At 46.0% G+C, this 24,160-nt stretch overlaps 1 protein-coding gene across 23 annotated transcripts in view; it reads right to left on the bottom strand.

The window, feature by feature from the left end:
* gpat2 (glycerol-3-phosphate acyltransferase 2, mitochondrial) overlaps positions 1–24,160 on the bottom strand; it is a 163,249-nt gene that overhangs the window by 95,633 nt on the left and 43,456 nt on the right. For 21 of the 23 annotated variants that reach the window (XR_008396397.1, XR_008396392.1, XR_008396388.1 and 18 more), the window contains one exon: positions 12,052–12,127. The exons of the other annotated variants lie outside the window; for them this stretch is intronic. The gene's annotated coding sequence lies outside the window, so the exon portion shown is untranslated. The remainder of the gene's footprint in view (positions 1–12,051; positions 12,128–24,160) is intronic. 23 annotated transcript variants of the gene reach the window in all.

Raw genomic sequence — 24,160 nt, 5'->3', positions numbered from 1 at the left:
CACAATCGCACACACTATGGACATTTTGGAAACGTCAATCAACCTACAGCGCATGTCTTTGGCCTGGGGGACGAAACCGGGTCTACATCCAAATACGACTCACATTAATTCAGCGTATCTTTAAATATTTCATATAAACATGGGTTGTACTATGATTGTTGATCTTGGTATATCAAGCTCACCGATATTGCACATGAATTCACTTCATCATCATTTAAAAAGTGTTGAACCGTGCAGCCCGACACGAACGGTTTTACCCTGGCATTTTCACTCACACCCCTGGCGGAAGTGTGTGGTTTTGTTGTGTTTTTTTAACCGAACTTGTATACAGATTCACGAACTGTTATAATACGGAAAATACGACGGTCTGATGTGATCTTTGGGACGGTCTGTAGCTCTGACGTGGACAGTGATGTAGCCGGGTTTCCTCAGCTCGTGAATGGAGACTGCATTACACCGGCGCTTACGGAACGGAGAACTGAAACGACCCCTGAGATGGGTTTTGAGTCGATTCCCTCAGAGAGAACACGCCTGGGCTAGTGATGAAACGGAGCCATTATCCCACGCCGTCCTCCTCTGTGCTTGTGCACATCAAGCAATGGCTAATGAAGACAGACGTGCGTTTCAGTCGAGGGCTAGTGTCGAGGATGAGCGTCAGTTAAGCATCTGCTTATAATGCTGTAACATTTGACATCAGGGACAACGGTTATATAAACGTGATGATACGTATATTATTTTTAATAACCCATGAAAGGGTATAGACCTGTATAGAAAGCAAAATCTGCCATGCTTTCCGGGTGGGAGGGGCATACGGTCTCTCTCCTGTCAATCACTAGTCAATCGTGTGTGTCGTGTATGTAAAAGAGGGCGGATAGTGTTAAGCTTCATCCTCTGGCTTGAAGCGGTCGAATGATCGGGGAGAGCTGGCCGATACGTCATCAACAAGTCCGTATGAGACACGAGGCTCCACTAGCATCCATACATTATCATTACATTAGCCTCTTAGCTTCGAAGCTAAAGCGATCACGGTGTGGGCTGACGGATTGTGTTCGGCGTGAAAGGTGGACGTGATGTAATCCAATCACAGCCCTGATGATGATGATGATGATGATAATGATGATGTGTGAGGCTTGTTTGGGAAAAGACCTAGTCAGACATCATTAGCAGGAACTGTCTGATCCCTGCTCAATTTAGTTTGGTCATATCAGAGCAAACAACTTAGGAGTTCAGATTCACAGTGAGCGTAGAAAGAGATTGTAGAGCGGAGAAATGAAAGTGGGAAGATTGGCTGCAACGGCCAAGGCTGAGAGAATCACCCTAATCTCTGAGAGAGAGAGAGAGAGAGAGAGAGAGAGAGAGAGAGAGAGAGAGATAAAGAAAGCACACAGGGCAAAGATAGACAGAGACACGAGCGAGACAGAGAGACAAGGAGAGGAGAGACAAAAAAAAACAGCACCACAGCAACAAACTGAGATGCACAAAAAGCCAGAGGAGCGTCAAGAAAGACATTCAGAGTGTGAGAGAGAAAGAGTGCGTGAGAGGGAGAGAGAGAGAGAGAGAGGGAGGGAGAGAGAGAGAACCAGGGAAAATAAACAGATCTTGGAAAGACAGAGAAAGAGAGAGAGGTGGAAAAAAAAAAAAAAGATAAAAGGAATGGCATCACTGTCTCCCTGTTGGAAGTTTTTATTCTGCGGATCCAGCATCCGTGTGTGTGTGTGTGTGTGTGTGTGTGTGTGTGGGGAAATGACGTCAGAGGGTTCACGAATGAGTCATAGAGCTTCAGGGGCTGGGATGCACATCAGCTTGTTCACTCTGTGTGTGTGTGTGTGTGTGTGTGTGTGTGTGTGTGTGTGTGTGTGTGGCATCAGTATGGACGTGAAAAGCTGTAAACAGGAAGTTAAAATCTCTCGTCTCGTTGAATCTACATCAGATAAATAAATATATACACCTGCTAAACAGGCTGTATTCCCGCCTCGCACCCGGTGTTCCCGGGACAGACTCCTGACTCGCGGCGACTCCGACCAGGATAAAAAACCATCACTGGAGACGAACGAGTGAATGAACGAATGTGTATCTCTATACCAGGATTCCTCGGGTACTCGTCCGGGAGAAAGCCTGAAAAAGGAACGCCGCCTCAGCAAGTGTCATGATGTGAGCAAAGCACTTACACTACAGTGCACTCGTACCACTCCTCGTTCCCCTTTCGCACTGGAGTGGGCGGCTCAGAGAGACATCTCTAATAAACGCCCAGTACTAATAACTCCGTTAAAAGTCTTGGACACGAATCGGGTGTTTCGGGTTCGCAGGTTAAGCGTACTTCACACGCAAAGCTACAGTGGCGCGTGAAAGTTCCGAATTTTCTATGTTTATACATAAACATGACCCGAAACGTCGTCCGATGTTCACGCAAGTCCTCAAACGTCTGTGAAACGTCTTCAGTTTGCATCTCAGTTGTCGATACAAATATCTACACACGGTAAGAAACCAGCTGGGCATAAAAGCAGCCGGACGCGAGAGGACGCGTCTTTCTTTTCTGTCGCGTTTACGACGAGGAAGGAGAAAAACACTCTGGAACTGAAAACGGCGAGCGGAAAAATTTCACACGGTCGTCCGAGTTTACGTTCAGAAATCTCGCGTGTAGGCGGGGCTTAACAGCGATTTACTCTCGTTGGCTAGGATCGACAGCTCGAGTGTCCAGCTGAGGAGGAGGAGGATGACGACGATGCTCCGGGCCGCTCCTGAGCGCTCATCTCGGGGGGAAAAAAAACCCCCCAGTGGTATGAGACTCCCCAAGCCTCCGATATTAATTACAAGCTAATATACTGACTACGCACGCGAGCGATTTCCACTACAGCGTGCAGGCACTAGAACTATACAGAGAACCGCATCCGGAACGCTCTCCAAAATCCACACCGCCGAGGTCTCTACTTCCAGACCGGGGAGCCGTGCATCCAAATCTCACTAGCCAATGAGAGCGAATCGCTGTTAAGCCCCGCCCACACGTTGGTGTTTGCGCCAGAACGGTGGAGAAAACTCATGAAAAGCCACAAATTGAGTTCCTCTAGGAACCTCTAGGACGCGCAGCTGATCTGAAGGTGAAATCAGGGTCGGGAGTTTTCAGTCAACGCGATGTCAAGCGGGTGCGCCCGAGCGGCCTGTCGTAGGGTATACTCATGCGGATATACAGGACGTTCGAAAGGGTTCGGGAACTTTCAAGCGCCACCGTACGTGACGCGTCTCTACCACGCCTTTGAAGCGCTAACAAATCCTGACCTCATCCGTAGGGTGGATTACGAGTTTTATCCGTAGAGTACGTTATGCTAATTTCATCCGACGAAGCTCGATTCGCATAAAATCAACGGACCTTTGTGTGTTGGGGAGTTCCGATACATAAACTTGTAAGATTATGAAGATCATTATAAAGGATCGTCACATCACTGTCGAAGATCGACTGCGCCGGTCACTGTTCGAAGAAATTTCACCTGTCGGGTCGCGTTATAAAACTTTAAAAGAAAAAAAAAAGAAAGACTCGAGTTCTATAAACTTTAGTACTGCTGCACGGATCAGCTTTAATCAACACGATTTTATAATAACGGCGCCGTCTTTCCTCTTTTTTTTTTTTAAATTTTTTTTTTATACGATATAGTAAGTCATGAAGAAAGGACTGGAAATTGTAATAATGAAATTTTAATATTGAGCAGTCACATGCCTGCGCCTCACTAAGACCCTTCATTACTCGCAGCCGCCGAGTACTCGTCTACGTCTGGGAGATCCAGGTTATTTCCGATTAGTCTGGCTGCCAGCAGGAAGGGCTGAAATTAATTACGGTATCAGAACTCCTTCATAACCTCCGAAAAATGACTGAACGCGCCCTTCTTTTGAGTGAGCAGGAAGGCTATTTACATTTTCCGCCTTGAAAGGATCGAGCCGAGCCGTTTCTATACACTTCCATTCATTATGCTAAGTAGCTCCCACACACACACACACTTCACGACGCAGGGAGGAAAGGCATCAAAGAATTCATTTGACTTGGGGTAAGTAAAAAAAAAAAAAGGTTCCACATGCCACAATGTTAAACTATCCCTTTAAGGTGTAGATGGATATCATAAACCCTCCGCTGGCGGCTGCGCTGCCACTACACACTTAGATTGATACTGGTAATATTTCCTCTGCTGCCGAGAGTCTTATTTCTTCCATTAATTATCTCTTGCAGTCTCTTTCGCTCTCTATGCACTCTTCATTCCCGGTCCTTCACTTTCAATCTTTCTGTCCGAGCCTCTTTCTCAATCCACCCCCCCCCCCCCCCCCCTTCTGCTCAGCCCCTCTGGGATCCTTCTCTCTTCCCCCCCCCGTTACTCATTTTTAAATTCAATTCGGCCTCTCGCGTACTGTTTACTAATATGACTAATACAGAATACAATCAAAGAGGATTACGTCTGCGGGGAGGGGATGCAATGATGGTCTGTTTGTTGTTTGGCTTGGCTCGGCTCCCCCATATCTCATGGGCCATGTGTGTGAAACCTCATCACGCACCGAGACCTCGGAACACGATCAACGGTCGAGCACACCGATACGCCTTTCTTTAACGTCAGCCTGACGCGCACGCTCGCTGGATCTGTGAAAGGAGAAGGTTTGGAGAAAGACCGCAGGAACGCGACGAGGAAAACGTCCACTGTGATGGACGTAAAAAGAAAAAAAAAAAACCCAATGCGGAACATTCTGGAATTCTTCAATACTGCAGAACCTTAAGACCACCCCGTAATGCAGAAAAAAACCTAACTACAAAACGGATTAAACTATAAAATCTAATTGTAGTGATGACTCTGCGGTACTTGGTCTTTAACTTCATAAGTTTTTCCCTCATACGCTCTGCTCTCCAGCTCTCTGTAGAAGTATAGGATTATATCAGGTTTCGTCAGCGATACCTTTATTGCAATATCTCCATCACCGTTTTATCACTTACGCCTTGAGCGGAGCGGCGACGCACCGGCCTCGGCGCGGACCGTAACGTACGGCTACGCGTTTCTGCTGCGCGGACTGCTTAACGTGCGGCAGAGAGAAAAGAACGATAGGAGCGATAACGAAAGACGGCGCATGGGGTGGAACGCAAGGCGGCGGCGGCGGCGATACATCCTTCAAAACCGAGCGCTTGTTTTTGGGTAAACGTTTAGCCTGGGGACATATCCAGCCTACTCACTCTTATTCTTGATAAGAATGTACCATTTCTGATCCCCGTCACTTTGATTTGCAGCTTCTTCTTCTTCTTTTTTTTTAATTTCACTCGGGTATTTAAAATAATCCGCTAGGAATTTCCCCCCCCTGTGACGGTTCACTATGTGAAGTTACGAAGCTATGCTTAGCGTGAATGAAGCTGTAGGAAGTGAAATGTATTCGAGACACTAGTGAGGCATGAGCTGAATGGCTTGCAGAGGATAAGTATTAAACCTGACAGGATGCTACTCTGGCTAGTTATCTTTGGTCTCCGGAGACGGAGGGACGAGCTGCGAGTGCATTGTGCTTCTATCCAACAGATATGTAAATACCGCCGAAGCAAAGCCGTAAAGCATTCGGAACACTGTCATGATGGCGACGGTTTCGTTTCAAATCGAGCCGGGTTTTGTGTTCAAATACAAAGACTCTACATCTGCATTAAAAAAAATAAATAAATAAAAAGGTTTACAACATTATCCTAATGCAGTGCTGTGAAAAAGTACTGTATTTCTTCTATTTCTGCATACTCATCACATTTATTTGTAGATTTAAAGACGAGGAGAGCCGAGTAAACATAAAGTAGTGTTTTTAGACGCTCATTTCATTCATTAAAGGCAAACGTTTATATATAAAAAAATAAATAAATAAATAAATAAAGTAACTGGCCCCTTAGTTACTTCCAAATCAACCAATTAACCAAATTTACTTGATTAAATGGGTTCAATTAGACCAGACACACCCAGGCTTGATTACTGCCAGCCCTTATATAGACCCTTTCCAGCAATGTGGAGCAGGTTAAAAGATCTCAATACGCCGCGATGCAAAAAAAAATCTCATCTTGAAGAGATGAGAAAGTTGGTTGCAGAAACAGACTATAGGCTGGGAAGCCATTTGTAATGCTCTGAGACTCCAGCAGACCATAGTGAGAGCGATTATCTCCAAAACGGAGAAACTTGGAACGGTGCGGAATCTTCCCAGACGTGGGCGGCCTACCGGCGTGCGCACTGAGGACTCGCAAAAAAAACAAACAAAAAAGAAAAAGAAAAAAACGGACGGACGTCTGAGGAACCGCGGGTCTTGCTTTCCTCCGATAACGTCGGCGTTACTCGGTCTCCGGTCCATCAGAGCGACACTAGGTAATCACGGGCGCCGGCGAGCTCACGAATGTCGAAAAGGATGGCTAGAACTTTCCTCAGCCCTGTGACGAGGCAGTTTGAAAAGACGCGACTGGCTGGCGTCAAGCATCTCGCGGGTTAACGTTCACCCTCTCCAGTGGGTAGGCGTCACATGATGGAGAACTACACAATATGGCCGACGGGTTTTGTGGACACCTTTCCATCGCGCTCGTATATTTAATAGTTCCCCGTTTGCTCATATAACCACCTGCAACCTTCTCAGAAGGCTTTCCAGTACAGTGTGAAGCGCGGCTGCGGGGATGTGCGCTCATCATGCCACAAGAGCATAACTGAGGTCAGGCCCGCACATTTGGGGTTCATCCCAAAGATGTTCACTGGGGTTGAGGTCAGGGTTCCGTGCAGGACACTCGAGCTCTTCTACACCGACCTCGACGCACCGGGTTTTCACGGAGCTCGCTTTGTGCACACGTTTGGGCCTCTTAGTTCTGGTCAAGGGACACGCTTGTGTGATCCACATGCGGGTGTGATGGGCAGGTGTCCACATACTTTTGGACATAAAGGTGTAGGTAGAGGGTGAAAATGGTCAGATGATCAAATTTGAGGAAATGGCGGTGGGGGTGGTTTAACAGGAGTTCTGATTGTGAAGAGTGTGTAGTTTTCAGAACTCTCTCTCTCTCTCTCTCTATATATATATATATATATATATATATAATAGAAATTTTCACCACATGAAGCGTTTTCCCGGTGACACAATGGTTGATGGTGTTTCATTTAGTCTGCCACGACCTGGTCGTAAAAAAAAAAAAAAATCCTTTCAACCTCGAGCCTGAAACTGTACAGTACAGATTAGTTGTTGAGGCAACAGAAGACTGAACGTTGCAATTCTTCTCGTTCATTTCATCTCGTACATCTCTGTGCTGCTTTTGGCAAAGTGTGTCCTGCGCAGATCCATTTCCGGACACGCCGCCGTTGACTCGGCGTTCAATCTCAATGTATTTTAGAACCCGAAAGCCTCAGCTCGGTAATTTATGAAGGGAAAAGCCCGACGGATGTAGTTTTAATCCTATATAGTGTAGAGCGAAACAGGCTTTTTTTTTTCCTTTCTTTTTTTTTTTTTTTTTTTAACATCCCTGCCGACGTTCCTGTTTGGTCATCACAAACTGGTCCAGAACATAAAACTCGATGTAATTTTCTAACGCTGGCGTGTTCGGATTTCCCACAAGGTGCATTTTTTGAAAAGAAGAAGACAGGGGAAAAAAAAAACCCCCAAAGGAAAAGAAGTAGAAAGAGAAGAATAGACCGCGGTGTAATCACTCAGTCGTGAACGTAAAAACAAAGAAAGAAACGCCGTAGGAATCTTTCGGCCGCCGGGAAGTCCGTCAGACTCGAGCTAAAACGCTGCACGTGCGCGCGGTTAATCGCAACGCCGTCACGTCAGACGTTTCCACCGGTTACGTCAAGAACACCAGTTCGCGAATGGAGCATCGGCTGAATCGAGTCATCCATTTCGGCGTGATGCTTTTTAAAAAAACAAACAAACAAACAAAAAAAAAAAAAAACACGTTCTGTCGAGTCACGCGGCTCGACGACGGTACCGCGGGAAGGTACTTCCGTACTTGATGAGACGGGTGTATGAATATTTAACGTGTGCAGGTGTTTGTAACTTTTCTTTCATGTGAAATCAAGTAAAACCCAAGTACCGAGTCAGCTAGACCATTTAAATCATAAGAATAATTTGAACAATTAAAAAAAAAAAATTCAAAAAATATTTAAAAAAGCCACCACCACCACGCAGACGGGACTCGATATGAAAGTGAACACTGCTCCTAAAAATTTAAACGCGTGAACACAACACCGCGGCGCTACAACATCCTAATATACAAGCGGCGCGTGTTTCCGTTCGAGCGTGTTCGCTAAGGAATCGACTCGTTGGTTCGCCTGGCTGCCGGAGGAAGTCGGCAATTACAGCGTGTTGAATTTATTACGTTAATTATTCCGCTGCTGGATTCTGGGGTGCAAATCACTGAGAAGTGCCACTGCTAAAGGTCACATTCATTCGTTCATTCGGATTCTTCCCAACGAGCTGGGAGACGCCATTTTAACCCGTGCGGGGACGATAACCGATTACTTGGATGGTTTGCTTCAGGGTTACTGTTTTTTTTTTTTTTAATTAGAAGTGACAGACTTTGACATACTCATATTCACGCCTCTGAGAGTTATTAAAGCTTCAGGTGTCTAATGGACCACTGAATGATCTGACGAGACCCTTCGGTGAATGAAGTTCAGATTAATCCGCCTTAGAATTTAAAAACGACTGCTATTTCTTTATCTACTCCTTTATCCCGCTCGCTCATAACGAATCATAGAGGGAATGAATCACAGCCGGGTTAGAAAGCGGTAGCGGGCTTCTCTTGTGGCCTAGTGCATCTGTCCCACTTGAGAAATGATAAATGGGTATTAACAGTATATGTAGGTCTTATTAATTAAACTGTGCACTGCTATCACGAAGCAAGAGCTTTGGGGAAGAGAAAAAAGAAAGCGATAATGCTTAAAAAACAAACCTGAAGCGGAATACAAATGCAAACTGTGAACAGACCTACGTGTTCACGTGAAAAAGCGATTGTTCGCATGTTTAGAACGGTCGTAGGTGCTTGAAGGTGGCGCTGTTTTATAACGCAATCGTCCCATTGGCTGTGGTCCGGGGGGGCGGACCTCAGTCTGAATGGACTGAGCATTGTAACGGCGAAAGGATTTGGATAATAAAAAAATTATCCAAATAACATTTGATACAAAAACAAAAAATGGACACTTTACAATCCCGAGTTTACATTTGATAAATATATAAATATATATATATTTGCCGTTTAGTCCACGGCCCTGAAGCATGTATACGAGTCACATGGAGGAATGACAATAAAATCCACTTTACTTCCCTCGATGCTTTAGTAAAACACTAATGGTTCCTTTGCCCGTGTCATTTTTTTAAACGAGATCCCACAGAGGCGTAATAGAGTGTCTTCTCAGCCATCAGTCTCATTACCACTATAAGCAGGAGACGCTGCTGAACTCTGGGGCTGCAGCGGCTATGAACCTCATCCATCATTAAAACCAGAACGACGCGCATTATTAACGCTTACAAATATTGAGTTACCGCAATGAAAAGTTATTGAGTTCTATTGAAAATTATTGACTTCAGCAATAAAAGCTGCTCATAATAAGAAAGGGGACAGATGAAGGACCTGATGATTTCACAAACGGATTAGTGTTCGATGAGGAACAGTCACTTGTGCGTCCAGTAGATCTGAACATCCGAGACGTGCAGGATGCGATTAAAGCAATTTAACCACGTTGATTATATAATCCACTGATTATGATAATGAGGAAGTGTGTTGACGAGAGCACAAGACTGAGACCCAGAGGCCACTCCTCCTTCACTGAGACGCAGAGGCCACTCCTCCTTCACTGAGACTCAGAGGCCACTCCTCCTTCACTGAGACACAGAGGCCACACCTGCTTCACTGAGACTGAGACCCAGAGGCCACACCTCCTTCACTGAGGCCGAGACACAGAGGCCACTCCTCCTTCACTGAGACTCAGAGGCCACTCCTCCTTCACTGAGACACAGAGGCCACACCTCCTTCACTGAGACACAGAGGCCACACCTCCTTCACTGAGGCCGAGACACAGAGGCCACACCTCCTTCACTGAGGCCGAGACACAGAGGCCACTCCTCCTTCACTGAGACACAGAGGCCACTCCTCCTTCACTGAGACTGAGACACAGAGGCCACACCTCCTTCACTGAGACACAGAGGCCACTCCTCCTTCACTGAGGCCGAGACACAGAGGCCACACCTCCTTCACTGAGACACAGAGGCCACTCCTCCTTCACTGAGGCCGAGACACAGAGGCCACACCTCCTTCACTGAGACTGAGACCCAGAGGCCACTCTTCCTTCACTGAGACTCAGAGGCCACTCCTCCTTCACTGAGACTCAGAGGCCACTCCTCCTTCACTGAGGCCGAGACACAGAGGCCACACCTCCTTCACTGAGACTGAAACACAGAGGCCACTCCTCCTTCACTGAGACTGAGACACAGAGGCCACACCTCCTTCACTGAGACTCAGAGGCCACTCCTCCTTCACTGAGGCCGAGACACAGAGGCCACACCTCCTTCACTGAGACTGAGACACAGAGGCCACTCCTCCTTCACTGAGACACAGAGGCCACTCCTCCTTCACTGAGACTCAGAGGCCACTCCTCCTTCAATGAGCCTGAGGCACAGAGGCCACACCTCCTTCAATGAGATAGAGAGACACACACTGTGGACACACCTCCTTCAGTGAGTTGATCAGACACCGAGGCCACGCCCCCTTTCGCCAGGAAAAATAAAGCTCATTTAACAAGTGAATCTGTCATTCGAATGGGCGAGACAACACTAATGCTAAACTACACTACACGGTTTCTCTGTCGGGCTGCCAGACTCTTATAATTCTGTCCTGACACCATCTCACCACACACACACACACACACACTTCTAAAGGTGGCATTTAAAAGAGGAGGTTCGGACAGTCAGAAAATTAAACAGCGACTTGTCTCTTTCTGCCACTGATCACGTCCGGCTGCCTTCTCCGCTGCACACGGACAGCCTCGCTAACTTGATGACACTCGCCGGACTCGAGTGCTCGCAGAATCACAATTAGAGTAATGAGAAGCAGCGTGTTCACCAGAGGGCCTGAGACCACGCTAGAATTGTCTTCTGCTCAATGAAGGAGACAAAGCCTGATTAAATCTTTTCTACCAAGAATCGGCGCGAGGCGAGGAAACGTGAGCTGGCCTCACCTCAACACCAATTACGCCACAGTGTGTGTGTGTGTGCGTGCGCATGTGTGTGTGTGTGTGTGTCAGTGGCAGAAATAAGATCAGTAATCATCTACTTACCTTGTAGTCACACATCCCCCGAGCTCCACCAGGCATAATCAATACCATCAATTTATAGCAGGAAAATAATTCCTCTCCGGGTCGGGGCCTAAAGTCGACCTCGACGCGACACTCTCCCTCCTCTTCATGATTGTTAAGCTAGCCGTTTTTAAAGTCTAAACAGAGCTTGATTAAGAACGACACTTCTGTACGGCTGTAGCAGTCGGAGTGTGAACGATCCCGACACACACTGCGCTCACGCGATTAAACAGAGGACAGCTACATTTTTCACGTCCTTGACAAGTCCCTTAAAACACTGCATACGACTACTGTACAGTCCTGCGAGTGGGGAATAACGTGTAGCCTGTCGAAGAACGTGGGTGGAACCCTTTAAAAAATAATAATAATAAAGTTTTCAGCAGAGTCTTCTCACAAATGACTCGTCTGATGAAGAGATCAGACTGCGCGGAAACACGAGGTTTTACAGTAACCATCAGGCGCATGGGAGGAAAAAACCTGCCACTCACCTGCACTAGATAAAAAGAAAACATGAAAACATGCACACTTTCTTTCCTCCTGTTCTGGAAAAAAGACGTTACAATCTTTCAACCAAATACATTGCTTCTTTTGGACAAAAAAAAAAACAGTTCTGCCGTGAAGAAGCTATTTCACATAACAGATGTTCAACATTGTAGTCCACAAGACACAATAATAACTGAATTTACACACGTGGACCTGCTCAAAAGTTTACACACGCTTGATTATTAAAACCGTGTGTCGTTACCTGGATGATCGACGAGTCCCTTGTTTGTCCCGAGCGGTTAAAGCGCCTGCTGTTCTTCAGAAAAATCCTCCAGGTCCTGCACACATTTGGGGGGGGCAAACTTTTGAACAGGATGAATTGTTATTATTTTGTCTTCTGGGAAACATGTAACTCTCTGATGTAGCATGGCGGTGCTAAATGAAGAGCAGTGGGACTCATCAACAGCTATCGCTAACATTGGGCAGATTCTGCGAGGCGTACGTAAACTTACGACCTTGACTACCGTCAGACAAGAATGTGTCAATTAACGATATTATTAGTCTTCTGTTAGCTAAAATATATCCGGGTTACGTTCGATTTAGGTAACGATGGACAAACGCGTGTCAGTTAATTAGATTATCTGTCTAACGTTAGGAAAGTCACACACATTAATGGACTTTATTCCACTGTGGCGGGGGGAAGGGGCGTGGTTTAGCAGGGGTGTGAGGGAGGGAGCAAATGAATGCACCAAACCTTATTATTTGTGACTGGATATTTAACATGTTCTCCCTCTCTCTCTCTCTCCCCCTCAGTGAGTGTGGAAAGCAGCCAAGTCTCCGTTATGTTTCATTTTGTTTTGCCTTTTTAATACACGGATAATAATAAACGCTCCCCCAGTCCGCCCCCTTCATGAGCGAAAAAAAGACAAAGCAAGGCCACGTATTTCAAGCGGGAAAACCGATGAGACAAGAGCGCCGGCCGAGTTATTACTTATCTGAGACGGGCGGAGGGGGCGGGGCTCCCAGTGGGTCAGCTCATATCGGAGAGTCTCGATTCGTCATCTTTATTGGGGGGGGGGGCTTTTTTTTTTTTTTTTTTTTTCAGTGATCAGAGAACCAGAGCTTAAACTAAACTTGTTTCCGTTCAGGAACGTCTGTAGCTCTTACAGTAGGAAACGTCCAAATTTCACTATGTGAAGGGTTTTTTGGAAACAAAATACAAACGCACACATGCCCAAACGCATAAAACGGCTTTAGCCAGTCAGGGTGAAATCAAGCATGCAGAGATGATTGGCGGTTCATCACTGTGTTGGCACCGCGATGCCGAATTTCATTATCAGGGCCGCACACACTTGGGGTAACTCCAAAAGCAGTTCACACAACAATTAACAGCCAAACACGCGCACGCACGCACACACACACACACACACACACACACACACACACACACACAAACCCGACTACTAAACCAGAAAGTCAACTTGAGAATTTTTTTTTATCAGCAAACAACAGTTATGACTCCCGCAAATTTCCTAATAATTCAATTTATATTCAGTCATTTCATTCAGCAGCCATGCGAGAGTATACACCATTTCAAAACATGCGCGAGCTCATGCGAATCGTGCAACGGCGGCGAATACACGGGATCTGAGCTACGCGAGAGAACAAATGTACACGGCATCAAACGTGCGAAAGCATGTGAATGCACGGGTGCGACTTCAAAACGATGCGAAAACGCGCACCGAATTTCAAAACATGCGACAGCACGGGCGCGACTTCAAACGTGCGAGAACAATACGCGGACAGAATTACGAACGTGCGAGAGCGGATACGGACACATATACGGGACTACATAAACTGCGAAAGCGCATGAGAGCACAGAGAACTTAAAAATTGCGAAAGCGCATGAGAGCACAGAGGACTTCAAAAACTGCGAAAGCGCATGAGAGCACAGAGGACCTCAAAAACTGCGAAAGCGCATGAGAGCACAGCGAACAACAAAAATGCGAAAGCACACGAAAAATGCATATACAGGACTTCAAACCTGCAAAAGCACTTTACAATACATATAAAGATCTAAAAAATGCGAAAGCACGTGACAATACATGTAGACATAAAACAAAAGCACAACAATACACAGAGATTTTTAAAAATGCGAAAACACATGACAATACACCTAGTGATCAAACAAATGCGAAAGCACAATACATATAGAGATAAACGCGAAAGCACATGACAACACGTACAGAGATTTTTCAAAAATGCGAAAGCACACGACAATACATACAGAGATTTTAAAAAAAAAGTGAAGGCACATATAGAGATATAAAATGAGAAAGCTCATGAGAACACACAGAGAAGACATCGAGGAATTAAAAAATGCGAAAGCACATGACGCTACATAAACATGGTTACGTTAACACTAACTGCGATTGAAACAAAACCAGGAAGTGCTGCTGCTAATAATTACAACAGCTGTAATAAAAAAGCTCTTATGGACTAAATGAATTGATGACGACGTATAAGGGGCTCCTTGGGAATTATTTCACCCTTAAAAAACTAAAACAAACGCCTCCGTTTCCAGACAAAAAGCTGCGACGGTATAAACCGGGAGAAAACGAACGTCTGTTTCGGTAACGTGACGAAGCGCGACCCGGTGAACAGCACGTTGTTACGGACGCTGATTTATTACACTCGCGCACCAGCTTTGTTTGAGAACAAACAGAAGAGCCCGGCGCCGCAGATCATCTGAAACTTCACACAGAATGAGAAAGTCCCCTCTGCTAATCAGCCGCTGGAGAAACAAAAGCTCGTTTATTCTTCCCGTCCTGTCGGCCGCTTAACGACGTTCTGTCTCGTTGACTCGCAGCAGCTGTTTAGATTTGACAGAGATACACAGAAAGGACGTAATTAAAGCTCCGTCTCGACTGTCGGAAACGGAAGAAACCGGCGGAAACACTTCGCCGGACACTTTCAAAAACGCGAGAGCTCACGCGAATGTACCGGCAACAACGATACGTTAATGATCTCTCACGGACGAGGAAACTCGACGGGGGGGGGGGGGGGGGGCAAGTGGAAATCTCTAACGGCGAATTCATTTACATCAAGGACATCGACCGTGCGAGAGCGCATACGATTTCAAGCATGCGAGAGCTCACGCGAACGCACACATCCGAACGGTATATTAATTGTTTCTGACGAGCAAAAGGACCTGAAGAACAGAAAAGCCGAATTCTCGAATAAGAATCCCCCCCCCCCCGGCCCCGACAGACAGGGCATCGCCATGCAAAAGCACGACCGCGTTTCAAACACGCGAGAGCTCGTGCGAGTGCGCACACGAGGATGCGATATTACTGATTTCTCCTAAGCGAAGAAACAGCTGTGAAAAATGAGCAGCTGAGATTGCGAATAGCAATTTTATTCACAGACGGGACATCGACATGCGAAGGCACACACGAATTCAAAACACGCGAGAGCTCGTGCGGACGCACGAGCAAAGAAATGAGGGGACATAAAGCTAGTGATAGCGTTCCCATGAGTAAAGTTAAAAGAGTACTTTTCGACGGTGTCTTTGACAGCTCCGTTCTGTAGGATCCGTGAGACTCATTTCACCTGCTTTGCATAAAAAAAAAGAAAGAAAGAAAAAAAAAAGAAAACAAGTGCAAAGTAAATGCAATCCTAGAGGCTGTGCTCTTCATTTTAAAACTTCTCATTACATACAGCTATCGTTTGAAAATGGCGTATATGCTGCCGCTTGAATGCGAACCACTCGATGTAAAGTGCGACACTTTCATCACAAAACACGCGCGCCGGCAAACAATAGAGGCTGATGCGCGGCTCGCGGAATGAGACACATCCGGCTCCATTAAAGTTCTGCGATGTTGTTGTACTGAGCTCACCTCTGCACCCGAACCCATTAGCGACATACGTGCTCGGCGGAACAATGCCACGCTCCGCGCTCACGACGACACCGTATTCTCTTCCTCCCCTCATCTCGCTCGTCATCCTTTATTTACAGTCACGTATCGAGGTCGGGATCTGGTAAACGCATCGAAAGCTGTGGATGAACTCCAGGTAGGGCTGCTGATCAATGACGAGAGCGGTAATGGTATGTGTGCTGCGCTAAAACAAAAGGCTGCTCTTTAGTTAAGAGCCGCGAGGAGTTAAATTGCTCTCAGTGTTCTGTTTAGGATGTTATGAAAGGTTCTTTTTGCTTGTTTAAACGAGGGCCGTGTGCAGTGAGCACCACTAAATTATCACGGGGAGAAGTATTCATTGTAAAACGATGGTCCTTCAACCTGGAGCACTTCGATTAACGCTGGAGGAAAGGGGATTCTTCTTTACATGCCCTCATTGCACTGACTGTGTTACGTGGTGGTGGAGAAGAAGGAGGAGGAAAAGGAGAAGGAGGAGGAGAAGAATGAGGAGGAGAAGCAGGAGAAGTAGGAGGAGAAGGACGAGAAGGAGAAAAAGGAGAAGGAGGAGAAGAAGGACGAGAAGGAGAAAAAGGAGAAGGGGGAGAAGGAGAAGTAGGAGGAGAAGAAGAAGGAGAAAAAGGAGAAGGAGGAGAAAAAGAAGGAGGAGAAGAAGAAGGAGGAGAAGGAGGAGGAGAAAAAGGAGAAGGAGGAGAAGTAGGAGTAGAAGAAGGAGGAGGAGAAGGAGAAGAAGTAGGAGAAGGAGGAGAAGGAGGAAGGAGAAGAAGAAGGAGGAGAAGTAAGAGAAGGAGAAGAAGTAGGAGGAGGAGAAGAAGGAGAAAAGGGGGAAGGAGGAGGAGAAGCAGAAGAAGAAGGAGAAGAAGAAGGAGGAGGAGAAGCAGAAGAAGAAGGAGAAGAAGAAGGAGGAGGAGAAGTAGGAGAGGAAGATGGAGGAGAAGAAGGAAAAAAAGGAGAAGATGGAGAAAAAGGAGAAGGAGGAGGAGAAAAAGAAGAAGGAGTAGGAGGAGAAGGAGAAGAAGGAGGAGAAGTAAGAGAAGGAGGAGGAGAAAAAGGGGAAGGAGAAGAAGAAGAAGTAGGAGAAGAAGGAGAAGTAAGAGAAGGAGGAGGAGGAGGAGGAGAAAAAGGGGAAGGAGAAGAAGAAGAAGTAGGAGAAGAAGGAGAAGTAAGAGAAGGAGGAGGAGGAGAAAAAGGGGAAGGAGAAGAAGAAGAAGTAGGAGGAGAAGATGATCATGAAACGATTCTAGATTCCTCCCCTCAGCTTCGTAGGCTGACTGGCATCTCTAAATTGCCGTAGTGTGTGAATGGGTCCGCGAGTGTGTGCGCGAGTGTGTGCGCGAGTGTGCGCGCGAGTGTGCGCGCGAGTGTGCTCTGGGATGGGTTGGCACCCGGTCCGGGATATGTGCCCCGAGTCCCCTGGGAGAGGCTCCGGGACGCTGTGTAGGATAAGCGCTGCAGGAAATGGGTGGACGGACGGATCTGGATTACAGTCGGAACTACAGTCAGAGCTGCTGTTAAAGAAAACCAATGAACCCCTTCTGACCAACCGGACAACGCTATGGAGTAAAATATGGCGGCAGTATGTTCGAAACACACTCCAACCTCCTCAAGAATGACTGGTTAGGTGCCAGTGCAGCTCCCCTAGCTCGCTTCTAAATCAGCTCGTTAGCAGTCAAAAGCTCCGAATGAATCGGACCCAGCTCTCATGGCAATTCATTCGAGCGCGCCGGAGTGCGGCACAACGGCTCCCCGACTACACGCGAGCACACGGACGGAAACAACACCAGCACCGCGCTCATAATACGGCACCTGCAGGAGCGTCCACGTGAACGCACGCGGGTCATACGTCACGTGACTTATATCTAATAACTCACAGGAAAAGGAACCGAGGCGCATGAGAAACCTTGGTGGCGTTTGTTCTCCTGGAAAATGGCTGAATAATGATATTCTTCGGGCAATCACTCATATACAACAGCCTTGGGTGCACCAGGATCTGTTTAAGCAGCTGCACTGAACACAATCAGACCTGCTGAATTTAAGGTTACTTCCGGATGTCGAGACAATCCTGCAGAACAGCAACAATGAGGGTTCGATAAAAGCAGTGGGCTAAAAGGCGTAAGATTCCACAATACGCTAGGACTCGAGCACAAGGGCGTGCTGTTATAGGGAAGTAATCGACGACGGGTGGTGTGATCAAGTGGAGCTACAGCTGCCAAATAAACAGCATGACCTGAAGCGTTTACGCCTCTGATACCCAGGCTCGGGGAGTAGCGGAACACACGGAGCGGCGTTACGTGATCGGGATGCTGAGAGAACTGGTGACTGTGATCCGGTCAAAAAACAAAGTAATCGGATCACGGGTACATTTTGTGTGTGTGTGTGTGTGGGGGGGGGGGGGGGGGGGGGGGGAATAAAACCTAAGAAATGAATCTTTTGACAATATAGACAGCTGCTTCATAATAGTTCTGGTTCTCTCTTGCCACACTGTAAAAGCGGATAGTTCATCCATCCATCCTCTATCGCTTATCCTTTTCAGGGTCACGGGGAACCTGGAGTCTATCTTAGGGAGCATCGAGTACGAGGCGGGGTACACCCTGGACGGGGTGGCAATCCATCGCAGGGCACACTCACACGCCCATTCATACACTACGGACACGCCAATCAGACTACCGCGCATGTGTGTGGACTGGGGGAGGAAACCGGAGTACCCGGAGGAAACCCCCGCGGCACGGGGAGAACACGCACACTCCGCACACGTCACCGATGACCTCCCTCCACACTGAGACACTCATAAGGCCCGACACAAGCATTTCAATATTCACATCCCCTGGCATACTGTGCAAACGATGAACAAACTTGAGTAAACTCCTCCGTCCTGAAAACCTCCCCGTATTCTTTGTTCTCTCTTAAATATCACGTTCTTCTTTCAAATCCACTTATCATCACTCTCAGAAGGTCTGGAGCGTCCCACGGACAAGTCCCGGTCACGTTAGAAATGATAGCGCATCAAAGCGAGCGTTCACGTTGCGCCGGGGAACAGCCGTACGTGGGCGGTTAGTTCGCCTGTGCGTTATGCTGTTTGGGAAATGCGCCACACAGAGAATGTATATACGATAGTTCGTTACTTTTTAAAACCATACTACTATAAAATGCTTAACACTGAGCCATGACCAAACATCGAACGTTCCGTCTCATGACACCACAGTGCTAATAATAATAATAAAGAGGAGTCACGCGCACACACGTGCTGCTGTCGGCGATGCCAACGAGGGGTGGTGTTGCCATGACCGTCTGTTTCACACTCATTAGTCTGGCTCCAAAATGGCCGTCATATGAGTATCATTTCAACTCCATTTCCTCTTATTGGCTGAATTTAACCTGACGTGATGTATGAATACGGAATATGGATATTAAGACGGCACGACGAGGCAATACACCGAGATTATTCCTCAAACCATTTTCACTCTGAACTATAACCCGACTGATTTTCCTTTGGCAGATTGTGGGAAAGTTTGTTATTGATTATTGCCGCATGAAAACTCTACGGTTCTGGGCATGAGCCAGCTACACCGAGCAGCCCTTTATCTCATCTAGCGAGGCGTAACGGAGGTGAATACGACAGCTTAGAAAGTTCTGACTCGAAAGAAGCTCCATTACCTATTTAATCAAGTGAAGCTCTTTCAGCTTTCCCTACAGCCACAGAGTTTCTCCTCGTGAATCACCGAGACTCGGATCCATCACCGAGCCGTTAGATAAATATGAAGGCGCCGATCCCTCACTATGTTTTCATTAAATTTTCAACAGGAGAATAAGACGAATAGAACCGCTTACGACTGCCTTCAGTAAATAACCAAAACACTGGATGGATTTCTTTTCTTTTTTTTTTTTAATCTGGAAACGGTCCAACATTTTAATTAAATATCAATTCAATTGAGATTTACAATTTTATTATTATTATTTATTTATTTTTTTTTTATATCCGAGTCCAATTATAATGACGTATTGGACACTTATGAAAACAAACCGATGAGACGGATCACTTCTGCACATCGAAGAGACGATTAAAATGCAAAATTTGGTGAGAACAGTCCTAATCAGGTCAGCCGCTTGGACATTTAGAGTACGGCACTCGCTATAATTGCAAATTCGGAGCACAATAAAACTGTTGAACAGTCTCAGGAAATAAGACATGGACACAAATCTAAAAATATTAGAAAAATTACGGCGTTAAATCAGTATACATTCTAGAGTGTTCTCTTGCTTTTATGTCAAAATGGGGAATTAATACAGATCTGAAATATATATATATATACATAAATATATTTTAAACTGGAATGAACCTGTAATATTTATATAACTGACCCATGTTAGATAATATATATTTTTTTTAAACCTATAAATAAATGTTCCACTGAAATAATTACAATTCCGCCATTATCCTTTTTAGGCCTCTTTACACGATGGCGATAATTCGCACCATTTTTTCCAGAGGACATCATAAAGAAGCGCCGCATTGTGCGTGTACCATTTCTGACTCGTTGACTCATCTCGAACCCCTCCTGCTTCAGAAAATTATTGCTCGCTTGCGAAGCGACCGCTACAGCCGACGTGACGGCGATTTCGGATCGGGACACTAGAAAACACATGAAAAGTGGCGTGACGCTGCGGAGCCATTATATTTCATAATGCCAGTGAGGACTGTTGAACTGCACAAAGAAGAAAAAATAAAAAAAGAAGAAGAAGAAGAAGAAAAAAAGTCTAAGCTAATCAGCAAAAACGGCAAGAACGTGTACGCCCACGTACACTCACCTTCCGGGCGCATACGCACGCGTCATGCTCCCTTTGTGTGATTACTTACCGAACGATGGAACAAAAGTGCGAGACAGCGGTCAAGAGCGGAGACAGGAAATGGGCCTACTGTATTCAGTGCCTGAAATACATCCCTGAAGTGATTCTGATATATCGAGACAGTAGCGTGCTCGTCTCAGCGAGCAAGTCTAAGCTTTTAAGTTCCCCGTCTATACCGAAAGCCGGAAACTCTTCCTTACCGATAGCGGGGGAAACGAGGTCACGGTCGGGTCTTGATTGTTGAAATGTAACTTAAACATCAGGGGCCTTTAATCCTGGGTGTCCGGGCCATGTAAAAGAACATTCGTCGTTACTCACGAGTAACACAGCGCTAATTCCGGACTGCCCACGGTGCAACTCGGAACAGGAGCTAAAAATCTAATGGTGGCGAATAAATAAAACATTTTATTCCGAAGGTGTTAGAAATAGATGTGAAGTGGAACAGGTTTAAAGTTCTGGGTAAATTATACACACACATAGATAGATACACATATTGTTACATAGTGTAATTCAGCATTCACTACAGTAACTGTTATGTAGAGGAACGTACGGTACATCTGGGCCCATCGACTGATTCTTAATGCTTATAAGATGAATATTTTACAAGATATTAAATGTTAAGCATTAACTTCAACCGGCGTCTTGTTATTGTAATATTATGGATCATCAAGGTTATAAAAGTTGTAACGAAACCTGCCATATCCTCAGACAATCCCTCACGATAATTACAATATGAACAGCTCTAATTAGTCCTATAGGTGCTAAGTGTAAGATGCTCCTGCGGTAATGGTGTTACTGCTTCTACTACCACTACAGTGCAGGTGTATATAGTAACGGACATTTCGGCCGTTTGATCAGATCGGACAGAAAGGAGCGACGAGAAAGCTACGCTAATGAGCTCCTGTTCACGCTGTGGAGCTCAGGAATCAACCCGTAGTGACTGACAGTTTCATATCAACAGACTCCAGCATCATTTATTCATCCCGGCATCGATCGCCTGGAACTCGGCTTCGGAGACGAGAACAACAACAGAAGTGCTACAGTTTGAAAACTAAATGAACGCGGCCATTCCATCGAATTCAGACATTGTCTTTATATTTATTATACGGCTCTTATAGATATTCTGACTCGGTCACTGTATTTATAAAATGAAAACGTGCTCCGTCCTATGACATCTCTACCGATATTTAGCGTCGACATCCGGACGCGCGTAAGCCACGCCGATCCGAATTCGACCTTAACAATTCGCCATCTCATTCTAATAATGTGAAGGACCCGGATAACGCATCCGTAATGAAAAAACTAACAAACAAACGACAAAAGACGTTCCAGAAGAGTTTGAAAATAAGTGCGGGGCGGCGGGTAAGCTAATATCACCAGCAAATCTTGCTAATTACTCATCAATGGAAATACAGTGAAAATAGAAATACGTTGCAAATGAATCGTCATCGTACGGCATGAATACCACGCGCCAAACGAACTTACACTGCTCGGAGTGGACGGTTCCCATCGCCGCCTCCGAGCGCTCGGCGAGGGAGTGAACGTGGGCGGGACACGTCACGCGAGTGACCGGTTGTCACGGCAACGCCGGGTCACGTAAAGACTTCCAGACACGTGCACGTATAGAGACCAAAGATTTCAAAAGGCCAGAGGAAGAGTGCGGATTCTACGCCCCTGGTTATTTACCCTCTTTGACGTCTCACGTGAGTTTAATCCAAAATCTGAATAACAATAAATTTAATACATTTTTTAAAAAACAAACAAACAAAAAAAAACCATGTCGCCTACAAATAATGTCAACTTGCACCTATAACATGTTCTGCTGGCGGAAAGGCCGCGAATAAAAACTAAACACCGCCGTACGCGTTTTAAATTGGAACATTTGGATTAGGTCCGTGAAAAGAAGTGCGCTGAGCGAGTCTGCGGAATCCATTTCACAGTTTAAGGGGCTCGCTGCCTGCAAATAAATAAATAAATAAATAAATAAAAGTTTCAGAAATAATATTCCTTCCTTAAAACACTTCCCCCGAAGCTGAAAACGTTCTCAGAACTGAAATAGACGCTACAGCTGGACGAAATGCAAAATGGATTACGGAGAATGCTCGGCCTGGGAGCGATGAACATGTGGAGAACTCGGATCTGAATTGGATTTAAGTGATTGTGTACATATGCCATTTGCTGCTAAACAAAATCGAGAACTTTTGTGCAGGGAAAGCTGCACAGTCACTGGGGGAAATGTAGAACATACTGTAATGTCCCTAGATACCGAGTGGTGCCACTTAACCCGCGTAGTAATGAATAAATTCAACTTCATTCTTCTAATTGAACCGTTCTGCTCTTAAACAGTGTCTCAGCACGGCATGATCAAGTAAGGCTCGGTCCTCCTGAAGGACGTCACCATAACATTTCCACATACCTCTACGCTTTAATGGGGGGGGGGGGATAGCTCGCGTTGCTCAGTCTATCTGAAAATAAGACACGTCAATACGTCAGTAGGCTAAACGCGGGGAAACACCGCGCTCGATCGGCCGAACGCGACGGAGACGGCACGGGAGATACCGTAACCGTCCGAGAGACACTTTTTCCGTGTCGTGACGTAAATACAGTTATATCTTGGAGTATAAATTTCCCCCCACAGTCCATCGAAATGAAACGTGGTAATTTCTCCGCCAAAAATGATGACTGATCACTCGCGATGGATGGAAATCGGCACGTCTTGTGACGAATTATCCTTGACGTTATTTGTAAACACGATATCGGCGGGACACAGATGGCACCCCAAGCCTGGAATCACCGTCGGTCCCTGCGGAGTACCGGTGCAAGTTCTATCCTTATAGAAACTGTCCTTGTCCTGTCTTTCCTACGAACTGGTTCTGGGTGTAACATGCGATAAAAATCCGCCCGTGCTTCGGAGACGGACTGCGAGGTAACCTGCACGCCATAAATCCATGTTCATGAATAATTTTCCACCTGTTAATCAGCGACACCTCAATTTGCAGTCCTCTCCAGGCCTGCTGAGGCGTAAAATTATTGATCTATTAATTTAATAAACAGCCGAGACAGAGCACTGCAGGTGAGGCGAGATTAACTCATTACCGCTTTAATTTACTGTAGATCCGTGCGCCGCGGCTCAAGACGGTGCTGACGGGGACGTTCGGTGGTCTTTCGCGGCCCAGGGACCAGAAAAAAATAACAACCATCCAATTTCAGATAAAGTAGTCCTGCCCACGCTCCATGGAAATATTTATTAAGATATCACACTCGGCACAGAGCCGAGGGAAAGCCACGGGAGGACGTGAATTTAAAGTTATTTCAAAGCTAATGGATTCCGTACAGAAACTTGAGCGGGTGAGGAAAGAATGATGGAGAACACGATGCCTCCAGGTCACGGTCTGGTCACAAGAGACGCCAGATTTGACAAAAATACCCTCAATGCTACCGACTGTACATGGACAGTGGACAGGCAGATTTCATTTCTAAGCTATTAGTCTAGACAACAAGGAAGTTTAATAACTAGAAACGGCTGCAAAAATGAACAGTTTAACAGTGAATTACTCACGTGAATTCAGTTTTATTTGTGTAGCGCTTTTA

The sequence above is a fragment of the Ictalurus punctatus genome, chromosome 5 (genome assembly GCF_001660625.3).
Source record: "Ictalurus punctatus breed USDA103 chromosome 5, Coco_2.0, whole genome shotgun sequence".
NCBI classification, from domain to species: domain Eukaryota; kingdom Metazoa; phylum Chordata; class Actinopteri; order Siluriformes; family Ictaluridae; genus Ictalurus; species Ictalurus punctatus.
This window is presented reverse-complemented; position numbering and strand designations above follow the sequence as displayed.